At 44.0% G+C, this 24,858-nt stretch overlaps 1 pseudogene; it reads right to left on the reverse strand.

Annotated features, from left to right (window-relative positions):
• Nucleotides 1–8,077: 8,077 nt before the first annotated feature.
• LOC147957362 (protein LATERAL BRANCHING OXIDOREDUCTASE 1-like) lies at nt 8,078–9,547 on the reverse strand (annotated as a pseudogene).
• Between the last annotated feature and the right edge of the window lie 15,311 nt (nt 9,548–24,858).

Consider the following 24,858-nt stretch of genomic DNA (forward strand, 5'->3'; position numbering starts at 1 on the left):
GCTATGAGATGTTCGAAAATTGGCATGGGTTCATCATATGATCCCTATTGGGCGCGGTAAAAATTTGAAAGTATTACGGGAAAACGGATGAACTTCATGTACAAACTAAACACTCTCTAGTGAACGGAGACAGTTGCCTTCCACATAGAACTGAAGTTTTTTGCAGCATTTCCCTTTGAACTTTTTCTATGTTGAATATAAACCATTGATAGCACCATGCTCGCACTTGGACTATTCTGAATTAATAAACATGATTTGTTCAAGCAATTTCCTTATTTACAAGATATGTGGCAGACGCCTATTTATGCCTGCCATTGATAACTTCGATATTTTTTTATAAAAAAATTGGGCGTGAGTTTGGGAAATATTGCAGTGTTTCTATCCCACGGATAATTTGTGAGAACTTAGGAGTGCGGGTGAAAATTACTGCCCACCACTGCTGAGCATTTAGCAGTGATGTGCGCTTTTTTTACCCGCCACTAGAACCTTCACAAGATAATTGTGGCGGGTCCTAGGCTATGTCTGCCACTAATACGACCCCGACTAGAAGCCTTTTCCTAGTGGTAAAAAATTTACATCTAATTACCTTTCATGGTCTTCTAGACTCTACGAGGAGTCGAGACAAATTTGTTGTCTCAGAGAAAAACCAGGGTACAATATCCCAAAATTTTCCATGTTCCTTGAAACATGGATCGTTCTAGAAAATGTCTAGAAGACACTAAGGCAAAGCCTTTTTTATTTTGTATCTGTAAATTCAGTTGTTAATGAATCCGCTTTATTCGGTAACTCTATATCATCCCCTATAACTCTAGAAAAGAAAAACAAATTGTGTTTTCCGGTGTTCAACATTGCATGAATTGCTCAGGATCCATAGGCCCCATGAACCTTCTTTCTTACTTAGATACATTACAACTAGGCACTCTAGGAAGCCTCTCAGGCTATTAGACTTCGGAACCGTCCATTCTTGCGATCGGATCGTACATGGCCGTCCTATTCACGTAAAAGTTATGTTTAGCGCGCCGTAAGACGAATCTAGCGTGGATGTGCTAAAAGGGCCGCTAATCCTGTAGCATTTTTGGAGGCCTGTGGTTCATCGGGTCCAACTAGCAGGGGGTATGAATGGGCCGCTGGTGGGTTTCGCCCTCAACACTCCACACTATTCCCTCCCGACTTCTCTTCTCTCTTGGGAGATGAAACGGACCTGCGCCGCCGCCGCCTCTACGAGTATCTCCGGTGGTTGCCCCTCCCAGCGCCTCCATCCGCAGCGAGGATCTATGTATTCGCTACTCCCCCCCCCCCCCTCCTCGCCGCGCAGTGGCACCATCATGTCACCACATGCGCTTTCATGGATGTCTTCGGCTCTAAACGAAACATCAGAACCGCTCCTTGATGACTCTTGTCGCAAACTCCCTGTGCCTTGGCGCCGCTGTTCTGTTTATAGGCTCTACCCGGCCAAGATCGTCCTTCATACTGTCAGCTCCCTAATTTGTAGTTTCACATGACTAACCAGGGGCGGACGCACGTTAGAGGTTGTGGGGGCAGCTGCCCCCACTCGATTTTCTCATCCACGTATACTTGATCGTGCGTGTACTTGTCTGCCCCCACTTGGGCCAGTACCCTGCCCCCACTCAACCCATTTTCTCGTGTATTTTTAGGAGCCCACGGATTCTAACTAAACTCTGAGGAATCATCCCACCAAAGAATAAGAATTGCTACAGCCCACAGCTTGTACACGTTTCACACATTGCCTTCTCGATCGCAGATTTTCATTAGCCTATTTGACTCATTGCATCCCTAACTTGTATACACACGCACGCCGCCGCCACGCAGGAGGCGGAAACCTGGCTGCCGCCCACCTAGCCGTTCACGAGACCGTCAGCTTGCCGCCGATAATTGCCGACTTGTCGTCCTTCATCCTTCCTGGTCTTGCATGAAGGCGCTGCAGCACATCTTCCATCTCTAAATCCTGAATATGCAATTCCCTGATTTTAATTGACATCAAGGTAAGTCGTATACGTACGTAGGTTCTTCTCTTTTCATTTTTTTTGTTTGTGCGATTTCTATCTTAGAAATCATGTTAGTCTCACCAATTCATATGTATAATTTACTGATTAGGGTGAATAGCCAGTTGGAACATTTTTCTTGAAACATACAAATTTTGGATAAACAACATTTTAGTGACGAGTAAAATAGGCTAGTCCGGCCAGAGCAACTGCAATTCAATTGGTATGATCTATTAATATTTCCTAGTCCCTAAGACGATTCAACTTCATGTATGATGTGTGGTAATTTTAGGAATTCATTTAACATTTCAGTTTTTGGCACAACCATAGTGGGTTTTTTTTTCTTTCAAAATCTAACAACTACCAAGATACATGAATTAGTTAATTTGAACAATCTTTCTAGAGTTGCTTTATTTATAAAGCCGGGTATGGCTTTTCTCTAAAAAAACAATCTTTCTAGAGTTCCGTTTAAAAGGAAAAGGATTGCATATTACAATCCCAATCAGTATGATGATATAAGAAGAAAATACTTGATGTAGGGGGTCGCCACTCGCGAGCCTCATCTTATAACGTGATGGGTTGGAAGATCAATCCACATTTTAATGGCGATTAGCATGATCAATACGTGGTAATTGGTTGCGGTACAACGAGGCAGAGGACATTGCATTGTGTTGCATTGTATGATAGCGGCATATGTGATAGTTCATATGGGTGCTTATTTTGTTGGTATATCGCCATACATTCTTTCCCCCTCTCAAGTTTTTTTCTGGGTCTGCCCCTGCACATGCCAGGTATATTTCCATCTACTGGTTCGTGTGGAAATATATTCTTAAGAATCAGGCTTCTATCCCTGCAGTTCGTGATGCATCAATTTCTAAGAATCAAATATAAAACCAATAGTTTAGTTTCTTCTTGACCAGGTTAATAATAGTTTATTTAGTTGGATTTCATGCAAGTTCGTGATGCATCAATTTCTAAGAATCAAATATAAAACCAATAGTTCAGTTTCTTCTTGACCAGGTTAATAATAGTTTATTTAGTTGGATTTCATGCAATTTAGAGAAGATTCATATTTATCATATTCACTGTTTATTCATTGTGTAGTCTCTTCGATATAAAGTTCTGCTCTTGCCCTTTTTGGTCACCTGATTGCAATTTAGAGAAGATTCATATTTATCGTATTCACTGTTTATTCATTGTGTAGTCTCTTCGATATAAAGTTCTGCGCTTGCCCTTTTTGGTCACCTGATTGTAGTTTCAGTGAGTTAACTTATAATAATTTTGATCTGTCCACTAGGACATGCTCCTGAATCGATGTGTCTCTAACAGAGCCCGGGGCTATCGACTACAGGGCTGGCACGGTATGTTCACTTGTGGAACATTGTCCATTCACTGCACCTGGATGCCAACACTGACACCATTTTCATCCTCGTGCAATGCAGTTATTCGACATAAGCTTGGCACCATTGCGTTTGTGAGGTTCTCATCGACAATGTTGTGCCCATTCCCTTTGGTGTGGATGTCCTTGAAGAGTGGTGGATCATATCCAGGAGCATTTTGCAGAAAAATAAACAGTGTGGTTTTGGTTCCCTGGGTATGCTAACTGTATGGAGCTTATGGAAGCAGACAAACACCAAGGTGTTCACTAACACCAGCCAACAGAGAAAGGAAGAAGAACCGAGCTCTCAAATCATTTCCGACCTACAACTTTGATCATTGGCTGGAGGAGCAGGTGTAGCATCCTTGTGTGAGTAGTAGCGTTAGTTCTAGGAGCCAGTGTGCTGTTGCTTTTCTCTTGCAATTCGTTTTCTTCTCCTTCAATTAAAAATTGTAGCTAGGTAATTTGTGTACTCTCGAAAAAATTAATAATTTTAAATCTTAGTTGCATCATTGAAGAATGAAGACAATAGTTCACTTCACACATACAATATTTGATGTCCGAGGGATGATTTCATAGAACCCCCGTTTCCCAGGATGAGAAGGTAATTTTTCATTCCCATGTCAGTTTTCTTTATCCTTTTGATAACTGTTGTGCAATCTATCTTTCCAATATTTGTTCGTGTAGTATTATACCTTTTCATTCAATTGGAGTATATCCGCAATATTTTTTGACATGATTCTTGTTTTATTTTTGTATCAGATCTACTTATGTCGAATAACAAGCAGAGGAGACTGAGTTACCTCCCTCCTCTAATGTCTCCAATAGCAAGGGTGTGGTGGTGTGATATGCTTCATTTCCTATGACCGCGTAGCATAATGATTTGATATATTAATCAGCACACCGGGTCTTGTTGGTGTGAAAAAAACAGTGACGTTGTTGTTCTACCCTTTTCTTTTGCAGGTGGGAATTCCATCATTTCAATTGTCAAGCAGCTAACAGAAGCTATATTTGGATACTTCTTCAACTATCCTATACGCAACAAGGGCCATCAAAACTCGCGATATCATCATCATTGAATCTGATATCTGTACGATTCACTTTATCTGATGTGCAATTTAAGCAATTGGTGTTTTGTGAAGTGGAGAAACCAAATGTACCGATTCTTATTAATGATTGTTGGTTTAATTTATGTGATCTATGCACTTCAATCTATCTCTTCTTTCAAATTAGTTGGACACCAAACAAAGATTGTACATAAACAGTTGGATAACCAAAGGCTTGAATTTTATATATCTTGAGTTCTCAATCTACATATATGCAGGGAAAGGAGAAATGGAGAGATATAATGTTGCTGTGCTAACATATTTCTTCAGGCATGTGTGAGTAAATTTAATAGTTGTAGTAATCGACTAGCCAAATAATGAATTGTTGGCATACTCCCCAATTTTGTTACTTTTTGCAGAAATTATTTTATAGTTGCACGGAAAAACAACATACTATTCGGATTGTATTAAAATGCCTTCCTTTTCATATCATGCACGTTGTTAGAAAGAAAAGGACCAATGCATATGCAATGGAGGTGACTTCCATATACCACTCTCTCATCGGACAGTATATTTTTTTCTGTGAAGGGAGAAAAACTATTTCATATGGAATTTAAAGCTTAATTTTATTTTAACTTGGATAGCTATGGCATCATGTTGTAATTTCTAGAACTTCTTTTGAAGTTGTCTACATGCTTTATTATATCCATCATAATTGAGTATTCCCATTGTGTCCAAACCAAAACTGAAGTACCAGCTTTGCACCGTATGAAAAATGAAAATAGATATAGTATGTGTATTTTAATTGGAGTCAAGTCTCCCACAAGCTGGATACATGTTCTCGTGCTTATTACATATTACTGTTTGGAACTTTAAAGTTACTTTCGTTAAATTTACTTCCATGTACTTAGCACTTCTTATTCACTTTGAGGATCAAGACAGGTAGTGTTTCATCATCCACTATTTTATTCAACTTCGACCTTGCTACCCACATGCTCTTGCAGCCTAGGGAAAATCCTATGTGTGTTGCTGCCACCGCTGTTGAGGAACACTTTGGAGGAGGTGAGGCCAAGAAGAAAGTATAAGACAAAGGGTGAGGACCTAGGAGCAACATGGTCCCACCACAATTGGCAAGAGACATATCTTTGTGAAGTCGGTGAAAAAGGTAATAAAACTATGCCAATTGCTCATCTTATTTATGTTTCATAGTTTTCTCTCTAAATTTAACTCTCTCTTTTCGTGAATTGTTTATAAACTTTCATCAATCTCTTTTTCGGAACTTGTTTGTGCTTTTATAGAAGAGAAGTCCATTGGGAGGCATTATGATGATTTGTTGACAGATGGATGGATTGGTCCGCTCTCGGCTTGATCACAAATGCATGCTTGCTAAGTATTTTTTTACTTTTATTTATCATTATATGTCTGATGATGTCGGCAATGAAAAATAACCAAGCTTAAAATAAGCAACATTTTCTTCTGATATGAATAAAATTGACTTTCATGTTTTGTATCTGAATATATGTGTGCAAATACCTATCATTGATTGTAAAAATGGACAGGCGCGGCAACGCACGCCATAATTGTCTAGTTTACAAGAAGAGTCGGTGACTCTGCTTCGTTTTGGAGCACCAGCAAAAAACATTTTTGTCACCCTAGTTTGACGTTCTTCTAGTATCGGCTTCTTTTGTTGTAACGAACAAGCAACATAGTGCGAAGTCAATAATTCTCTGTGAGGAATTACTGAACTCAACCACTTGCTGCATTCGAGCATTTTTCATGCTTTTCAAGGTGGTCTTTATTCCCATATGTTCCAGGGGGACAGGAAAGATCTTGCGCGTACTTATAACCAATTTTCGGCTGACCAAGACTCCTTCATCCCACTTTAAGGTTTTGTAGATACATTAGTAGCTTAGCTTTGAATTCTCCCCTAGCCATCAAACTAAAAGTAAATAACCCGTTCTCCTCTCTGAAACAAAACCATTGATTCGTTCCCATTTTGAGTTTCCATTTGGAACCTTTGAGAATCTTTGAGAATTCTCCTCTGGCTTTGAATTCTTTGAGAATGTAAGGATCCTTTTTGAGTTCCCATTTTTTCGCTTGGAATCTGGATTCAGACTTCTCCTACAAAAATTACAGTCATTGCTACCATGGTATTGGCTACGTTTATGTGCCAATAATTATCTATTATTTTGTTACTAATTTTTTGTTGGACTTCACTCCACCATGATTTGGTTGGTTCCCAGTGGCCCTACGAAGGTGGAACGGGCCAATATGTTCTTTCATGATAAATAGATATACGTATGTTCTACCCTAATAAGGGCATCTCTGCTTTCTCTATGTGTGGATTAAAAAACTACATGCATAAGGCTAGGGAAAATTGCCACAGAAAAGATAGTAGGATAATAATATAATATAGTTTTTTCTATGACACTTTGGAGTCTTTCTATTATATTATCTTTCACTTTTTTCAATGGTTCCAGGGGAAGACCAAAGATCTTGACATCAAATTTTATATTATTCATGATTAGGAAGTAGCAGACGGGATTCCTTTGGTCTATTTACGACTTTGCAGTCTATTTTACTTATTACCTTGGACTTAATCATGTCCAAAAATATACCAAGGCTAGCCTTGAACCAAAGACTAAACATATAACTGGTAATTGTTCATCAATAATCAAATGATCTCCCATACTTTTGAGCATAAAGAGATATACTTCATAATTAACCCAATGTCCCACTCCCTCCCTTCCGGTTTATAGGGCTCAGTTCAAAAATCTCACCAACCAAGGTAGATGTAGGGTGGTAGAATAACTTTTGTAGTTTGCAGAAGTACTCAATTAATTGGCTTGTTTTTTCCTCAAAAAGAAAGCGTTTACCAATGTATTAATGCAATGCATGCATGTGTGAAAAATAAATGACCAAAAAGTTTTAATTGCATTGGTTTTCTCTGAATCCTTGCGTGCACTGGTTTAGTGCACCTTGAAATCTGAACATGTGAATGAGAGCAATAAATTTGAGACTTATAAAATGATAAAATAACTTTTTTAAGATAAGCCCTATACACAGGAAAGGAGGGACTAGACCTCTCACTAGTCTCGGACGTAGATGGGTACCACAACTAGTCAAAAGCTTATCGGCATCTCTACCACTGGGAGTCATCAGGTGGGAGCGAGAGACAAATGGTAGGAGGCAGGCTTGTTCGTCATCTTACAGCGTTGGTTTGCACTCCCTTGTTCGGACTGTCTTGCGTAACATTAGAATTGTTTTTGCATCATATTCTTATTGTGAATGATACCTCATGTCAATTCTTAAACTATTACCTTTATTTTCCAACAGTATCTTCTCGTTTGATGACAATTGTCCCTCGGGAAGCATGCTCAAACAACCCAACAATAGTCCTCGAACTTGTATTGTTCATTGGTACTATACAGAAAAGGTTTACGAAATTCTCAAGTGGAAATATTATCATAACGTGTAGAACACAATAGTGATATAGAACTTTATTTTCTTAATAGCATGTAGAACATCCAAAAAACTTGAAATGACATGTGTTGTTGAACAAAGGGAGTACTTAACACACGTGACATTTAGAAATACACAATACATACATTGGCCATAATTTGATCACATTTTTTCATGACACCACATAGTTATAACTGCAGTGTATCAATAACCATTGTCCCTTGAGAAAAATGTTCATAGAGCCCGGAAATGTAGTCCTTGACCTTAACTTTCCTGTACAATGCTGGTCTCTTCTCATTTATCAACTGAGGCAATGGCTCGATTTCTCTCTCGTGGTCAACAGAGTAGTCTAGAGCCACTGATAGCCTCTCTTTCTTTGCATTCGTCACGACCCTATGCACAGGGCTCTTGAAGAACCCATTGCTCATTATCTGTGCAACAACAATTCAACTCGATCAACCTAAGACCTTAAAAACTTTCAACAAAATGATTTTTTTCTTTCAAATACCGAGCACGTAACTTTGATTGTTGTGTTTTATGTGGATATGCTTGGAAAGACTATAAATTTGTTATAGTATGAAAGTATTTTTCATCGTAAACTAACTTCTTCTTTTTACAACAAGAAAAAATAGCGTTCTAACCAGACCGAACAAAGTTAGTTAATTAGAAAAGACGCACCTCAGTCTGATCTCCTATAATGACCAGCAGGGTGCGAGGTACGATCGGTACATCCCACCACACCCCATCTCTAAGAACTTGAAGGCCACCGACGCTGTCATCGATCATGAGAATTGTAAGAACGGTTCCATCACAGTGAGGCTTGAGACCAAATACAAGCTCTGGCCTTGGACACTGGGGGTAGTAGCTGGTCCACAAGCTGGTCCACAAAGTAGTCGTCGTTGTCAAGCTCGAGCAGCTTTGCCATTGCCCGGAGGACATCATCCTTCACTCTCCCACATTTCTTTGTGAACTCATGCAGAACATCCCTGCAAACACAACAAAATGTGAGCTAATGATCCTTAAACCGTGAACCTAGAAATTTGGGAAGAGATCGCTCAGATCAATTAGTGACCTGAAGTTTTCGGGATGTGTTGACCAAAGGGTGATGTGCCGCTCATCCTCGGGCTCCACTTTGAGGTAGATGCGGTCAGACCAATCCAGGATCTGGTATGGCGACCTCACCCGGTTGTTCCCGTACCCCTCAAACTGGAACTGCTCGCCGCCGATCAGGTTGGTGTACCTCTGCTTGTCTTCGAGTGGCCGCCAGAAAAACTCCCTCGACGCGGACATCATATCGTCCATCATGGTCGCTTCTATACCATGGTTACTGAGCTGCATGCAGGAACGTACACATGAAGTAACTTGAATATGAATGCTAGATCTTGCTACAAAATGGTTAAGTGCTATTCTGAGTTTCTGACTGCTGAGCTGCTGTTAGAATTGTTACTTACATGGAAGAGGCCCCATGATTCGAGCGCTGATCGAAGCTTTGATGCCTCATCGGTGGCTGCACCGTCCTCCTTGAAAAGGTAGCAGAGGTCAATGACAGGGATTGGTGCTGCGACAGCCATGGCGAGCTGCTGATCGTGGTGACCGCGCACCATGTACTATGCTGGCACGTCGGGCTTGCTGATGTAGGCGAGCTCCTGCACTGTCATTGCTCTGGATTTTCGCATGCTTCCCAGAGTTGCACTTGCACGACCTTCAGGTATAATTTATGGCCTTATATGAACTTATTAAGAGGGAGTATCAGACAGAAGAATCTGAAATGTATTCTAATTCCATTTTTTAGAATCCGATTTGATCAACACCGCAAATCAAGCATGCCCTAAAGAGTAAACAAATGTCCTATGGTTTGGTATGATTTGCACACAGTTGCGACGCAACATTAAAGCACATGGATCTCTGGGCTTTTTTAACAAAGGATGGATTTTATTGGCTCAATATGAAGCATCAAGAAGATACATATATAACACAATGAGTACACACCCAGCCTTTGCATAGTTAGGATACATATAACCAACACCAACTCACACACGCAAAAAAACGTCGGCAACTAGCAAAGTCATATAAGATCGAAGTCCTGGACCTCTTAGCTAGACCATGCACGTGAAACATAGGGAAAGCTTGGAGTGGACGATGGACTGTAAAACAGTTATACCTTCGATCAGCTGGAGATCAGAGATGGATCTTTGATCAATTCCTCCGGCCACTACTTGTTGCTCTACAACTTAAGTGTGGAAGTGCCAAAGGACGGAGCTTCGTTTATATAGACTTTAGGAGTAGCAGGTAAGACCTCTAACAGATTTAAAGTATGACAAATGACTTAATTAATAGCCGTCCAGCCACATGGATTAATCGTTGATCGATAAATATATACTCGTGTATGTATGCACCACGTATGAACACTTGGTTTGGACGCCGACGTAGAATGAATTGCCAACAATCAAGCGTCCCGTTGTTGTGATCAAGAGGTAGTGGCTCTTTACTAGATTTGACAGTCAGTCAATAACCAACGATTGTCTTATAGGGATCCGTTTCAGTTTTTGATTTGCTGGGTGGATCCATTTCAACCGTGAACTAATAATATTGCAAGTATCCTTACGCAGCCGCTTACTCTCCAAAAGAAAAATAATCCTAGGGTTCCCCTGCCACCCGCCGGCGCCGGTGTTAGTCCGCCTCGTCTCCGGTAGTCTTAGGGCTATGGGCATGGTGGATTCCGGCCATTGACAGTGGGAGGGCTTTGTTTTTAGATGTTTTTTTGAGTTTTGTCAGGGCTTGTGTCCTGCTCAGAAAGATGAGACGGCGGCGCCTCCTTAAAGATGGAATGAGGTTCTCCACGCTTAGCCCCTATTCCAGTGGTGCGTTTAGCATCCTTGGTGGCCGTGTGGAGGACTGGAGGTATGTATCTAGCGGATTTGTCTTTGGTGGATTTGTTCATCATTCGTCTACATTTGTGTGTTTTCCAGTTTGACCCTTCCAACTTACGCTACTCTTCATGGGCGGTGGTTGCTATTCTGGTGCACTGGTCCTATGGGTCTTAGCACTACGACTTTATGACAGTCTACTATAACAAGTTTTGCGCAGCTCCGCGAGAGATTGGCAATAAAGGTGGCGCGCCTTCGGCTTGTTTTATTCCTTGTAGTCGTTGCTAGGTGGTCTACGGATCTAGATATAGCTTCTATTATCTCTGGTATTTGTTGTATTGTCACAATTGAAGATGAACAGATTGGAAATTTTCTCGTAAAAAATAATATTGCAAGAGACTCAAGGACGCGGCTGAAGAGTTTCCTAAGAAAAACTTAAATTTTGTATGAACACTTGCTTTGGATGCCGGCGTGTTGAGTTAGTGAACTAATTTCACTACCTTCTAATAAGTCAGTCAAGAGTTGGTGGTTGTTGCAGGCATCAGCTCTATTGAGATTCCTACAAAATAGCTGGCTTTGGATCCGTTTCAACTTAAAATTTGATGACTGAAGCACATGATCGGCGTGCACGTATGATGCAAACTACCAAGCGTTTTCAGCAAGGGTTAAATGTTAGATATGGGTTTTTCTTAGACGAAAGGCAATATTAGCCTGCTTTCATTGCGATAGGAAGAAAGGGTTACAGAAGTGTTACAGGAGCTGACCCAACGAACCGTTGGCAGCACACAGAGTGGACAACAAGTGGAAACTGACACAACAATTAATCGGGTTCTCGTGGTCTGTGTGTAATAGCTGAGAGCATCTACAACCCGACCCCATATCCACCGCAAACGCGTCGACAGGCTGCCGGTCGCTTTTCCAAACGTAAAATTGCCACCCAAGCACACTTGGCAAATCCGTCCCAAACGGATGGACTGACCGGCACTATCCATACCCATCCATATCTGGGGCGTATATGTAGCACTGACCGCACCGGCCCTCCTCCTTTTCTCTTTTCTCCCTCGTCCACACAGCCGTCACCGTACCTCCGCCACTTAAATTGCGTATGAACATTTGCTGTGGATGCCGGCATGGAATAATTTTTTTCTAATAAGTCGGTCAAGAGCTGGTGGTTGTTGCAGGCATCAGACCAATTGAGATTCCTACAAAGTAGCTGGCTTAGATCCGTTGAAGCACATGATCGGCATGCACGTATATTCCAAACTACCCTAACTCCGGTTATGTTGGTCATAGCTGAAATGTGAGTGCAAATGGCTTGGATACATTTGCTACGTCAGGGTAAAAGTTAGAGATGGTCCTTTTGTGAGGATTTGCCTTGGTGTGGCCTGGATCTTCTGCTTTCTTGCTAGTGTACATGTTCCCGAACGCCGAATTACTTTGACACATCTGGATGAAAAATGATTCCAAGAATTACAATGACAGACCCTGGCAGTATAAAAAAGGCCTCTTCTAGCAAACTATGGTGACGTCAGTCATAGTTAAAATGTGAGTGCAGAGCTTGGATCCTTTTGCTACGTCGGGTTAAAACTTAGAAGTTAGATAATCACACTCCTAACTACTCCCCCGGACGGAGGGAGTACTTGATTGTTTGTATGACGATCAACAAATGGGACCGGCTAATGGTCAGGCAACTAAAATTTTATTTTGGGTCAGTCACTTTTTCTTATAACCGTGGGATTCAATCCAGCAAGGATAAGTGATGCAAAACTGGCCGGGTTTTCATCTCTAACAGGGAAACTGTTCATCCAATGTCAGTGCGCAAAGCTGAAACTATGATTGGGTCGGATCAAAACCTACTTGTCCTAACTTCCGGCGAGGAACATTTGAAACGCAATCCTTGGCTTTCATTTGAGTTTGGGTGGTTTGAGGATGAGGGCTTCCTTGACCACGTGTGTGCCAAGTGGGACGCTTGGCGGGTGAGGCTCACCTCTGCGAGAGGACCCATATATTCTTGGCACAGCCTCTCAGGCAGGCTCTGCCATACCTGTGCGGTTCGGGGGTGGGGGGGGGGGCAATTGTGGTAGAGATGCTTCGATCCTCAAAGTTGAGGTCATTTTCCTACCCTGGAGCTGGGCATACGCCTGATGAAACGCTCCCTCCTTGCCTTCCTGGTCAACAACCACTTGCCCAACCACCATGATTGTAACGCCCCGAGACCGATGTGCCAGGTGTCCTTCAGTTATTCGCTGTTGTTGCCTTGTCATTGCTTGCGTGTCATGCATTGCATATCATGTCATCATGTTCATTTCTTTTGCATACATGTTCGTCTCATGCATCCGAGCATTTTTACCGTTGTCCGTTTTGCAATCCGGCGCTCCTATGTCATCCGGTGTCCCTTTCTATCTCTTTTTCGTGTGCGGGTGTTAAACGTTTTCGGATTGGACCGAGACTTGCCATGCGGCCTTGGTTTACTACCGGTAGACCGCCTGTCAAGTTTCGTACCATTTGGACTATGTTTGATGCTCCAACGGTTAACCGAGGGACCGGAAAGGCATCGTGTGTGTGTTGCAGCCTAACACCCCTCCATTTTGCCATATGAATCGAATCAATTAACTCTCTAAGTACTTTCCTCTTAGCAGGCTGTTAAGCCCCCTAACATTCTAACATGCCAAGTCCATGGCTATGTAAGACATAATGAAGGGTGAGGGGCCTCCAAAATCCGGTCGCACACTGCCTAGACGGCCAGCGTGCTCACCTTGTCCAAATCGTGTGCCAGTTTCAGCAGGATTGTCTTCCCAAAGATCGCCGCGATCGCACGTAGATGTGGCTCCTGTAGAGGCGAGTCGAACATCTCCCTAAGTTGTCCCAGAGCATCCTTCGGAACCTACAAATCATTGTGGGTGATCCTCGACGCTTTGAAAAGCACTGACTTTGGTGCCGTGGCTTTTGTCTTCCTGTGGCTAACAGCACACGCAAATCTTGTGTTACGCCTTGGCGTGAATGGGTCCTGGCCAGCGCGCACTTCCCTTAGCCCTTTAATTTCCTTAAGCAGTGGCAGCGCAAGCTTTTTTAAGAGCCTGGAGCAAAAGTTGTTGATGTTTCCCAGTGCTACTTGTTCCTTCAGTGAAAGATGTGATTCCACTATAATTTCTCCTGCGGCCAACGTACCCTCCAAGTTACTATTGTCATGCAACATGGTCACATCGCCTGCATGGTCTACATCGGGACCACCCTCTAGAGCGCAGGCTTCCAGGGTTTGTCCCATTGGCACGACATCTAAGGTTGATTCGGTCTCAACTCTATCCTTCGCGTGACCCACCACCGGTGTAGTGGATGCTATCATATCCGCAACCGGGTCCCAGCCAAACGCTTGTTGTGGTTGGCCCAAAGGATCCTCCCGTGGCCTAGCTGTCGCTCCAAGCGGGATTGTCTGCGCCGGAGGCCCTTTCATCTCTGGCCCTGGGGCGTGCAGGTCACTCGATGCCAGCCGTAAATGATTCGGCGCACCGCGCTCCCCCATCGAGGTCGTCAGTGACCCCATGAGCATACTGCCACCTCGCACGACATGCTCTCCAATGTTGGCTCTCTTACGTACCTGATTGGGTTAGGCGCCTGCCTCCCTCCTGGTCGTTCATTTCAGCCTTCTTCCCAAGCTGGTCCACAAAATAGTTGTCGTTGTCAAGCTCCAGCAGCTTTGCCATTGCCCAGAGCAGATCGCCCTTCAATCTCCATATTTCTTTGTGAACTCATGCAGAACATCCCTGCAAACACAAAAAAATGTGAGCAGATGATTCTTAAACCCGAGCCAGGAAATTTGGGAAGACAAAGCTCAGATCAATCTGTGACCTGAAGTTTCGGGATGTGTTGGCCAGAGGGTGATGCGCCGCTCGTCCTCAGGCTCCACTTTGAGCTAGAGGTGGTCAAACTAGTCTAGGATCTGGTCCGCCGACCTCACCTGGTCATTCACATACCTCTCGAACTTGAACTGCTCGTCGTTGATCATGTTGTCCATCATGGTGGCTTCTATTCCATGGTTACTGAGTTGCATGCAGGAGCATACATATGAAGCAACTTGAATACAAATGTTGGATCTTGCTACAAAATGGTGGACTACTATACCGAGTGCTAATGTGGTGAAGTGGCCGGGAAGTGAAAATCTCTCCCATTTCTTTGGGAACTCAGAGATAGCCCCCCCCCCCCCCCCCCCCCGCGTCGCCAACCCTAGACAACATGCAGGGAGGGCGATCGTGCCGCCGGGCCTAGGCCTCCTTCCCTCATTTCCTCCCTCCTATCGCCTCCTGAGGTCACACCGGCGAAGCCTGGCCTGTGACCGCGGTGGCGGGGCCTTTTCCCTCGCGCGGCGGTGGCGAGATCTCGTAGCGGCGGCGACGCAAGGTACGGCGGTGATCCGGTGGCAAGGAGCGGCGGGATCCGGGCGACGTGCGTGACAGCAGCAACAGCGGAGGCGCGAAATCCCCGCGACGGAGGGGCCCCTTTGGTGGTGGCCGGGATCGCGGGTCTCGCCTTGTCTAGATGGGCTTGGGCGGGGCGGTGGTTCTGTAAAGTGTCTACATACGAGGTAGGTGGGCCTGACGGCACCGGCTACTTAGGCACCGTCGTGTTGCTGCGGCCGGTGAGGCAGCAGCGGCCTGGATCCATTTCGTCCAATCCCCGGTAGAGATGGCGGCGGGCCTTGCACGATCTGCTTGATGGAGGCTCTTCAAACATATCTGGGTGAAAACCGGCTCCTAGCTAACTGCAAAGGCCCACAGTGGCGGAGTTGTTCTACGCCGTTCCCTTCTTGAAGGCATCGCTGTGGAGAAGTTCAGGGCTACTATCTGTTACCTCTGGGGGAAACCCTAGATCTGCTGATTGGATTACGGCGGCGCTCTTGTATCGTTTCCCGTTGAGGGCGTCATTCTTGGAGGTGTACACGGGCTCGAGGGACAGGTGGACATCTTCTTTGGTGGAGCGGTGTTTCATCTTACACATTGATGATGGCGTGGCGCTATGGAGACTCGGCATCCGATGCGCGGAGATGGACTCACGCAGAAGGAGGACACTGTCTGGCGTCATGGTGGCATCGATGGCAAAGAGGTCTGGCAAGGTCGATATTTCAGTATCTGCTTTGAAGATGGATTAATAAAACACGGCTGCGACGACACATGAGAGTGCGTCGGACCGGTTTGTATCCCAGACCCAGTATGTCGCTTGGCTGGGGCCTCCAGCTTCAAATGTTAGGCTTAGGTGAGAGGTCTGGGTATTCGGCTCAACATTTCTGCACTCCTTCATCAAATGAATAGGAGTAGTGACAGATGTTGTCAAGATAGCGGATTCAGACATATAGATATACATTATTTTATAAGGTCTTCGTGAATAATTAATAAAATGTTTGCATGTATTTTCTATATGCAGAGGCTAGGGGTCATCTTTTTTTTAAAAGGAAAAACACTAAAAAACCATATATGAGCTAATAACATCGCAACTGACTCCGACGACGCTGCGGAGGCCGGCGTAGAATTGTTTTCTAATTAGTCATCGGTCAAACGCTGGTTGTTGTTGCAGGGATCAGCCCTATTAAGGCCCTGTTTGATTCATAAGTCCTAAGACTTCTTTTAGTACCAAATTCCTAAAAAGTCTCTACATATTTGGTTGCTGAAACTTAACATTGACTAAAAGACCATATTACAACTATAAGTCCATATAAGTCCCTCTTTAAAAGTCTTATTTCATAAGTTCCAAATGCCCAATTTAAGTCCCTATAAATCCCTCATGTTTAGTTTAGATAAGGCTTATAGGAATTTTTTTTAAACCCCTAAACCAATAAGTCTTTGAAAACAAACACCCTCTGAGATTCCTACAGAATAGCTAGCTTGGAACCGTTTAACCTTAATTATTGATAATTGAAGCACATGTCCTGCATGCGTGGTCAGCAAGGGCATCGTCAGCAACGACGTCGTCAGTCCAAACTTTTGTTACGTTAGCCATAAAAAATGGGGAGCTCCTAACCGGCGCCTTAAGCGCCGGTTCAGGAAGCTGACGCTCGCACGCCGCACCTCATGGACCGGCCCACCACGCGCTGTAGACGGAAAAATGTCTCGTGAAAAAAATACGCAAAAAACTGCAGGTACCATCACTCTAACTCACTTCTTGAAACTACTCCCTCCGTTTCAAATTACTCGTCGCAGAAATGGGTGTATCTAGAACTAAAATACATCTAGATACATCCATACCTGCGACAAGTAATTTAGAACGGAGGGAGTACAAGGGAAGAACCATTCCCCTAACCACTACAACAAGTAACCACTAGAGATTACGGTGAACGCGAAATGTAAAAGAACTAATAAATTAGCGCTATTTATTAGATTTCCTAATTATTTTAAAATACTTCATCAAATTTTGAACAAAGTTTATGAATTAAAAAAACAGTTCATTCATGTTTAATAAAAGTTCAGTGAATTGAAAAATCATTGATTTTCAAAAAAGTTCATCTATTTGAAAAAAGTTCATCAAATATGGAAAAAGTTCATCCTTCTTTTTTTTAAAGTTCATCAAATCTAAAAAAAATCAGCGAATTTGAAAAAACGTTCATCCTTCTTTTTTAAGAAAAGTTCATCGAACCTAAAAAAGTTCAACAAATTTGAAAAAATGTTCATCAAATTTGAAACAAAGTTCATCGATTCTGAAAATAGTTCACCGGTTTTGAAAAAAGTTCATCGGTTTTGAAAAAAAGTATACAAACTTCAAAAAAAAGTTCACGAATTTAACAAAAAGTTCATCAAATTTGAAAAAAGTTCATCAAAATTATAAAAAGTTCATCGACTTAAAGAAAGTTCATCACATTTTAAAAAAAGCTCATCGAATTTAGAAAAAGATCACCGGTTTTAAAAAAAGTTTGCTGATTTTCGAAAGAAACGTTCATCCAATTAAGAAAAAAATCGTTCATAAAATTCTGTGAATGTTTTGCATCTATTTAGAAAAAGAAAAAAGAAAAAAGAAAAGGAAAAAGAAAAATAAAAAGAAGAAATAAAACGAAAAAGGAATAAAGGACAGGAAAGAATAAAAGAATGAAGAAGCTACAGAATTTCATAGATTGATGAGTGGCTGAGGTGGTTACCATGTTTTGATGTGAAGCCGGTCGGCGCGGGGTGGAATTCCATCTGAGCGTGCTCTTTTTGCTGCAGCTCCTTACAAAAAGAGAAATGAAATGGGCTGGCCCATCGTGGAGGCGGGGGTGTGCGCCCTGTACCGATTAGATTGATGAGTGGCTGAGGTGGTTACCATGTTTTGATGTGAAGCCGGTCGGCGCGGGATCGAATTCCATCTGAGCGTGCTCTTTTTGCTGCAGCTCCTTACAAAAAGAAAAATGAAATGGGCTGGCCCATCGTGCTCTTTTTGCTAAAAGGCATTCCCTAAACGGCGCTCTAAGCGCCCGTTATAGCTTAATCGGTACAGGGCGCACACCCCCGCCTCCACGATGGGCCAGCCCATTTCATTTTTCTTTTTGTAAGGAGCTGCAGCAAAAAGAGCACGCTCAGATGGAATTCGATCCCGCGCCGACCGGCTTCACATCAAAACATGGTAACCACCTCAGCCACTAATCAATCTATGAAATTCTGTAGCTTCTTCATTCTTTTATTCTTTCCTGTTCTTTATTCCTTTTTCGTTTTATTTCTTCTTTTTATTTTTCCTTTTCTTTTTTCTATTTTCTTTTTCTAAATAGATGCAAAACGTTCACAGAATTTTATGAACGATTTTTTTCTTAATTGGATGAACGTTTTTTTCGAAAATCAGCGAACTTTTTTTAAAACCGGTGATCTTTTTCTAAATTCGATGAAATTTTTAAAAATGTGATGAACTTTCTTTAAGTCGATGAACTTTTTATAATTTCGATGAATTTATTTCAAATTTGATGAACTTTTTGTTAAATTCGTGACCTTTTTTTTTGAAGTTTGTATACTTTTTTTCAAAACCGATGAACTTTTTTCAAAACCGGTGAACTATTTTCAGAATCAATGAACTTTGTTTCAAATTTGATGAACATTTTTTCAAATTCGTTGAACTTTTTTAGATTCGATGGACTTTTCTTAAAAAAGAAGGATGAATGTTTTTTCAAATTCGTTGAACGTTTTTTAGATTCGATGAACTTTAAAAAAAAGAAGGATGAACTTTTTCCATATTTGTTGAACTTTTTTCAAATAGATGAACTTTTTTGAAAATCAATGATTTTTTAATTCACTGAACTTTTATTAAACATGAATGAACTGTTTTTTTAATTCGTAAACTTTGTTCAAAATTTGATGAAGTATTTTAAAATAATTAGGAAATCTAATAAATAGCGCTAATTTATTGGTTCTTATACATTTCGCGTTCACCGTAATCTCTAGTGGTTGCTTGTTGTAGTGGTTAGGGGAATGGTTCTTCCCTTGTACTCCCGCCGTTCCGAATTACTTGTCGTAGGTATGGATGTATCTAGATGTATTTTAGTTCTAGATACACCCATTTCCGCGATGAGTAATTTGAAACAGAGGGAGTAGTTTCAAGAAGTGAGTTCGAGTGACGGTACCTGCAGTTTTTTTGCATGTGTTTTTTGCAAGACATTTTTTCCGTCTACAGCGCGTGGTGGGCCGGTCCATGAGGTGCGGCGTGCGAGCGCCAGCTTCCTGAACCGGCGCTTAAGGCGCCGGTTAGGAGCTCCCCATTTTTTATGACTAACGTAACGGAAGTTTGGACTGACGACGTCGTTGCTAACGATGCCCTTGCTGACCATGCATGCAGGACATGTGCTTCAATTGTCAATAATTAAGGTTAAACGGTTCCAAGCCAGCTATCTGTAGGAATCTCAGAGGGTGTTTGTTTTCAGAGACTTATTGGTTTAGGAACTTAAAAAAAATTCCTATAAGTCCTATCCAAACTAAACATGAAGAATTTATAGAGACTTAAATTGGATATTTGGAACTTATAAAATAAGACTTTTAAGGAGGGATTTATAGTTGTAATATGATCTTTTAGTCAATGTTAAGTTTCAGCAACCAAATAGGTAGGGACTTTTTAGAGATTTGGGAATAAAAAAAATCTTAGGACTTATGAACCAAACAGGGTCTTAATAGAGCTGATCCCTGCAACAACAACTAGGGTTTGACCGACGACTAATTAGAAAACAATTCTACGCCGGCCTCCGCAGCGTCGTCGGAGTCCGTTGCGATGTTATTAGCTCATATATGGTTTTTTAGTGTTTTTCCTTTTAAAAAAAGATGACCCCTAGCCTCTGCATATAGAAGATACATGCAAACATTTTATTAATTATTCACGAAGACCTTATAAAATAATGTATATCTATATGTTTGAATCCGCCATCTTGACAACATCTGTCACTACTCCTATTCATTTGATGAAGGAGTGCAGAAATGCTGAGCCGAATACCCAGACCTCTCACCTAAGCCTAACATTTGAAGCTGGAGGCCCCAGCCAAGCCACATACTGGGTCTGAGATACAAACCGGTCCGACGCACTCTCATGTGTCGTCGCGGCCGTCTTTTATCAATCCATCTTCAAAGCAGATACTGAAATATCGACCTTGCCAGATCTCTTTGCCATCGACGCCACCATGACGCCAGACAGTGTCCTCCTTCTGCGCGAGTCCATCTCCGCGCATCGGATGCCGAGTCTCCATAGCGCCACGCCATCATCAATGTGTAAGATGAAACACCGCTCCACCAAAGAAGATGTCCACTGGTCCCTCGAGCCCGTGTACACCTCCAAGAATGACGTCCTCAACGGGAAACGATACAAGAGCGCCGCCGTCATCCAATCAGCAGATCTAGGGTTTCCCCCGGAGGTAACAGATAGTGGCCCTGAACTTCTCCACAGTGATGCCTTCAAGAAGGGAACGGCGTAGAACAACTCCGCCACCGTCGGCCTTGGCAGTTAGCTAGGAGCCGGTTTTCACCCAGATATGTTTGAAGAGCCTCCATCAAGCAGATCATGCAAGGCCCGCCGCCATCTCTACCGGGGACTGGACGAAATGGATCCAGGCCGATGCTGCCTCACCGGCCGCAGCAACACGATGGTTCCTAAGTAACCGGCGCCGTCAGGCCCACCTACCTCGTTTGTAGACGCTTTCCAGAACCGCCGCCCCGCCCAAGCCCATCTAGACAAGGCGAGACCCGCGATCCCGGCCACCACCACAGGGGCCCCTCCGTCGCGGGGATTTCGCGCCTCCGCTGTTGCTGCTGTCACGCACGTCGCCCGGATCCCGCCGCTCCTTGCCGCCGGATCACCGCCGTACCTTGCATCGTCGCTGCTACGAGATCTCGCCACCGCCACGCGAGGGAAAAGGCCCCGCCACCGCGGTCACAGGCCAGGCTTCACCGGTGTGACCTCAGGAATCGACAGGAGGGAGGAAATGAGGGAAGGAGGCCTAGGCCCGGCGGCACGATCGCCCCCCCCGCATGTTGTCTAAGGTTGGCGACGCGGGGGGGGGGGGGGGGGGGGCTATCTCTGAGTTCCCAAAGAAATGGGAGAGATTTTCACTTCCCGGCCACTTCACCACATTAGCACTCGGTATAGTAGTCCACCATTTTGTAGCAAGATCCAACATTTGTATTCAAGTTGCTTCATATGTATGCTCCGGCATGCAACTCAGTAACCATGGAATAGAAGCCACCATGAAGGACAACATGATCGACGACGAGCAGTTCAAGTTCGAGAGGTATGTGAACGACCAGGTGAGGTCGGCGGACCAGATCCTGGACTAGTTTGACCACCTCTAGATCAAAGTGGAGCCTGAGGACGAGCGGCGCATCACCCTCTGGCCAACACATCCTGAAACTTCAGGTCACAGATTGATCTGAGCTTTGTCTTCCCAAATTTCCTGGCCCGGGTTTAAGAATCATCTGCTCACATTTTTTTGTGTTTGCAGGGATGTTCTGCATGAGTTCACAAAGAAATATGGAGATTGAAGGGCGATCTGCTCTGGGCAATGGCAAAGCTGCTTGAGCTTGACAACGACAACTATTTTGTGGACCAGCTTGGGAAGAAGGCTGAAATGAACGACCAGGAGGGAGGCAGGCGCCTAACCCAATCAGGTACGTAAGAGAGCCAACATTGGAGGGCATGTCGTGCGAGGTGGCAGTATGCTCATGGGGTCACTGACGACCTCGATGGGGGAGCGCGGTGCGCCGAATCATTTACGGCTGGCATCGAGTGACCTGCACGCCTCAGGGCCAGAGATGAAAGGGCCTCCGGCGCAGACAATGCCGCTTGGAGCGACAGCTAGGCCACAGGAGGATCCTTTGGGCCAACCACAACAAGCGTTTGGCTGGGACCCGGTTGCGGACATGATAGCATCCACTACACCGGTGGTGGGTCACGCGGAGGATAGAGTTGAGACCGAATCAACCTTAGATGTCGTGCCAATGGGACAAACCCTGGAAGCCTGCGCTCTGGAGGGTGGTCCCGATGTAGACCATGCAGGCGATGTGACCATGTTGCATGACAATAGTAACTTGGAGGGTACGTTGGCCGCAGGAGAAATTATAGTGGAATCACATCTTTCACTGAAGGAACAAGTAGCACTGGGAAACATCAACAACTTTTGCTCCAGGCTCTTAAAAAAGCTTGCGCTGCCGCTGCTTAAGGAAATTAAAGGGCTAAGGGAAGTGCGCGCTGGCCAGGACCCATTCACGCCAAGGCGTAACACAAGATTTGCGTGTGCTGTTAGCCACAGGAAGACAAAAGCCACGACACCAAAGTCAGTGCTTTTCAAAGCGTCGAGGATCACCCAAAATGATTTGTAGGTTCCGAAGGATGCTCTGGGATAGCTTAGGGAGATGTTCGACTCGCCTCTACAGGAGCCACATCTACGTGCGATCGCGGCGATCTTTGGGAAGACAATCCTGCTGAACCTGGCACACGATTTGGACAAGGTGAGCATGCTGGCCGTCTAGCCAGTTTGCGACCGGATTTTGGAGGCCCCTCACCCTTCATTATGTCTTACATAGCCATGGACTTGGTATGTTAGAATGTTAGGGGGCTTAACTGAAGGAAATATGCCCTAGAGGCAATAATAAAGTTATTATTTATTTCCTTATATCATGATAAATGTTTATTATTCATGCTAGAATTGTATTAACCGGAAACATAATACATGTGTGAATACATAGACAAACTTAGTGTCACTAGTATGCCTCTACTTGACTAACTCGTTAATCAAAGATGGTTATGTTTCCTAACCATGAACAACGTATTGTTATTTGATTAACGAGGTCACATCATTAGTTGAATGATCTGATTGACATGACCCATTCCATTAGCTTAGCACCCGATCGTTTAGTATGTTGCTATTGCTTTCTTCATGACTTATACAGGTCCCTATAACTATGAGATTATGCAACTCCCGTTTACCGGAGGAACACTTTGGGTACTACCAAACGTCACAACGTAACTGGGTGATTATAAAGGAATACTACAGGTGTCTCCAAAGGTACATGTTGGGTTGGCGTATTTCGAGATTAGGTTTTGTCACTCCGATTGTCGGAGAGGTATCTCTGGGCCCTCTCGGTAATACTCATCACATAAGCCTTGCAAGCATTGTAACTAAGATGTTAGTTGTGAGATGATGTATTACGGAACGAGTAAAGAGACTTGCCGGTAACGAGATTGAACTAGGTATTGGATACCGACGATCGAATCTCGGGCAAGTAACATACCGATGACAAAGGGAACAACGTATGTTGTTATGCGGTCTGACAGATAAAGATCTTCGTAGAATATGTAGGAGCCAATATGGGCATCCAGGTCCCGCTATTGTTATTGACCGGAGACGTGTCTCGGTCATGTCTACATTGTTCTCGAACCCGTAGAGTCCGCACGCTTAAGGTTACAATGACAGTTATATTATGAGTTTATGCATTTTGATGTACCGAAGGTTGTTCGGAGTCCCGGATGTGATCATGGACATGACGAGGAGTCTCGAAATGGTCGATACGTAAAGATTGATATATTGGAAGCCTATGTTTGGATATCGGAAGTGTTCCGGGTGAAATCGGGATTTTACCGGAGTACCGGGAGGTTACCGGAACCCCCCGGGAGCCATATGGGCCTTAATGGGCTTTAGTGGAAAGGAGAAAGGGGCAGCCCAAGGTGGCTGCGCACCTCCCCCCTCCCCTAGTCCTATTAGGACTAGGAGAAGGTGGCCGGCCCCCCTCTTCCTCTTTCCCCCTCGGGGAATCCTAGTCCAACTAGGATTGGGGGGGGGGGAGTCCTACTCCCGGGAGGAGTAGGACTCGTCCTGCGCCCTCCTCCTGGCCGGCGCCCCCCTCCCCCTTGGCTCCTTTATATACTGAGGCAGAGGCACCCCAGAAACACACAAGTTGATCCACGTGATCTATTCCTTAGCCGTGTGCGGTGCCCCCAGCCACCATAGTCCTCGATAATACTGTAGCGGAGTTTAGGCGAAGCCCTGCTGCTGTAGTACATCAAGACCGTCACCACGCCATCGTGCTGACGGAACTCTTCCCCGACACTTTGCTGGATCGAAGTCCGGGGATCGTCATCGAGCTGAACGTGTGCTCGAACTCGGAGGTGCCGTAGTTTCGGTGCTTGATCGGTTGGATCGTGAAGACGTACGACTACTTCCTCTAAGTTGTGTAAGCGCTTCCGCAGTCGGTCTGCGTTGGGTACGTAGACAACACTCTCCCCTCTCGTTGCTATGCATCACATGATCTTGCGTGTGCGTAGGAATTTTTTTGAAATTACTACGAAACCCAACAGTGGCATCCGAGCCTAGGTTATTTATGTTGATGTTATATGCACGAGTAGAACACAAGTGAGTTGTGGGCAATATAAGTCATACTGCCTACCAGCATGTCATACTTTGGTTCGGCGGTATTGTTGGACGAGACGACCCGGACCAACCTTACGCGTACGCTTACGCGAGACCGGTTCCCCCGACGTGCTTTGCACACAGGTGGCTTGCGGGCGACTGTCTCTCCAACTTTAGTTGAACCAAGTATGGCTACGCCCGATCCTTGCGAAGGTTAAAACGGAGTCTATTTGACAAACTATCGTTGTGGTTTTGATGCGTAGGTGAGATTGGTTCT

Source organism: Triticum urartu, chromosome 7A (assembly GCF_056163025.1).
Source record: "Triticum urartu cultivar PI428250 chromosome 7A, HENAU_Tu73, whole genome shotgun sequence".
NCBI classification, from domain to species: Eukaryota; Viridiplantae; Streptophyta; class Magnoliopsida; order Poales; family Poaceae; genus Triticum; species Triticum urartu.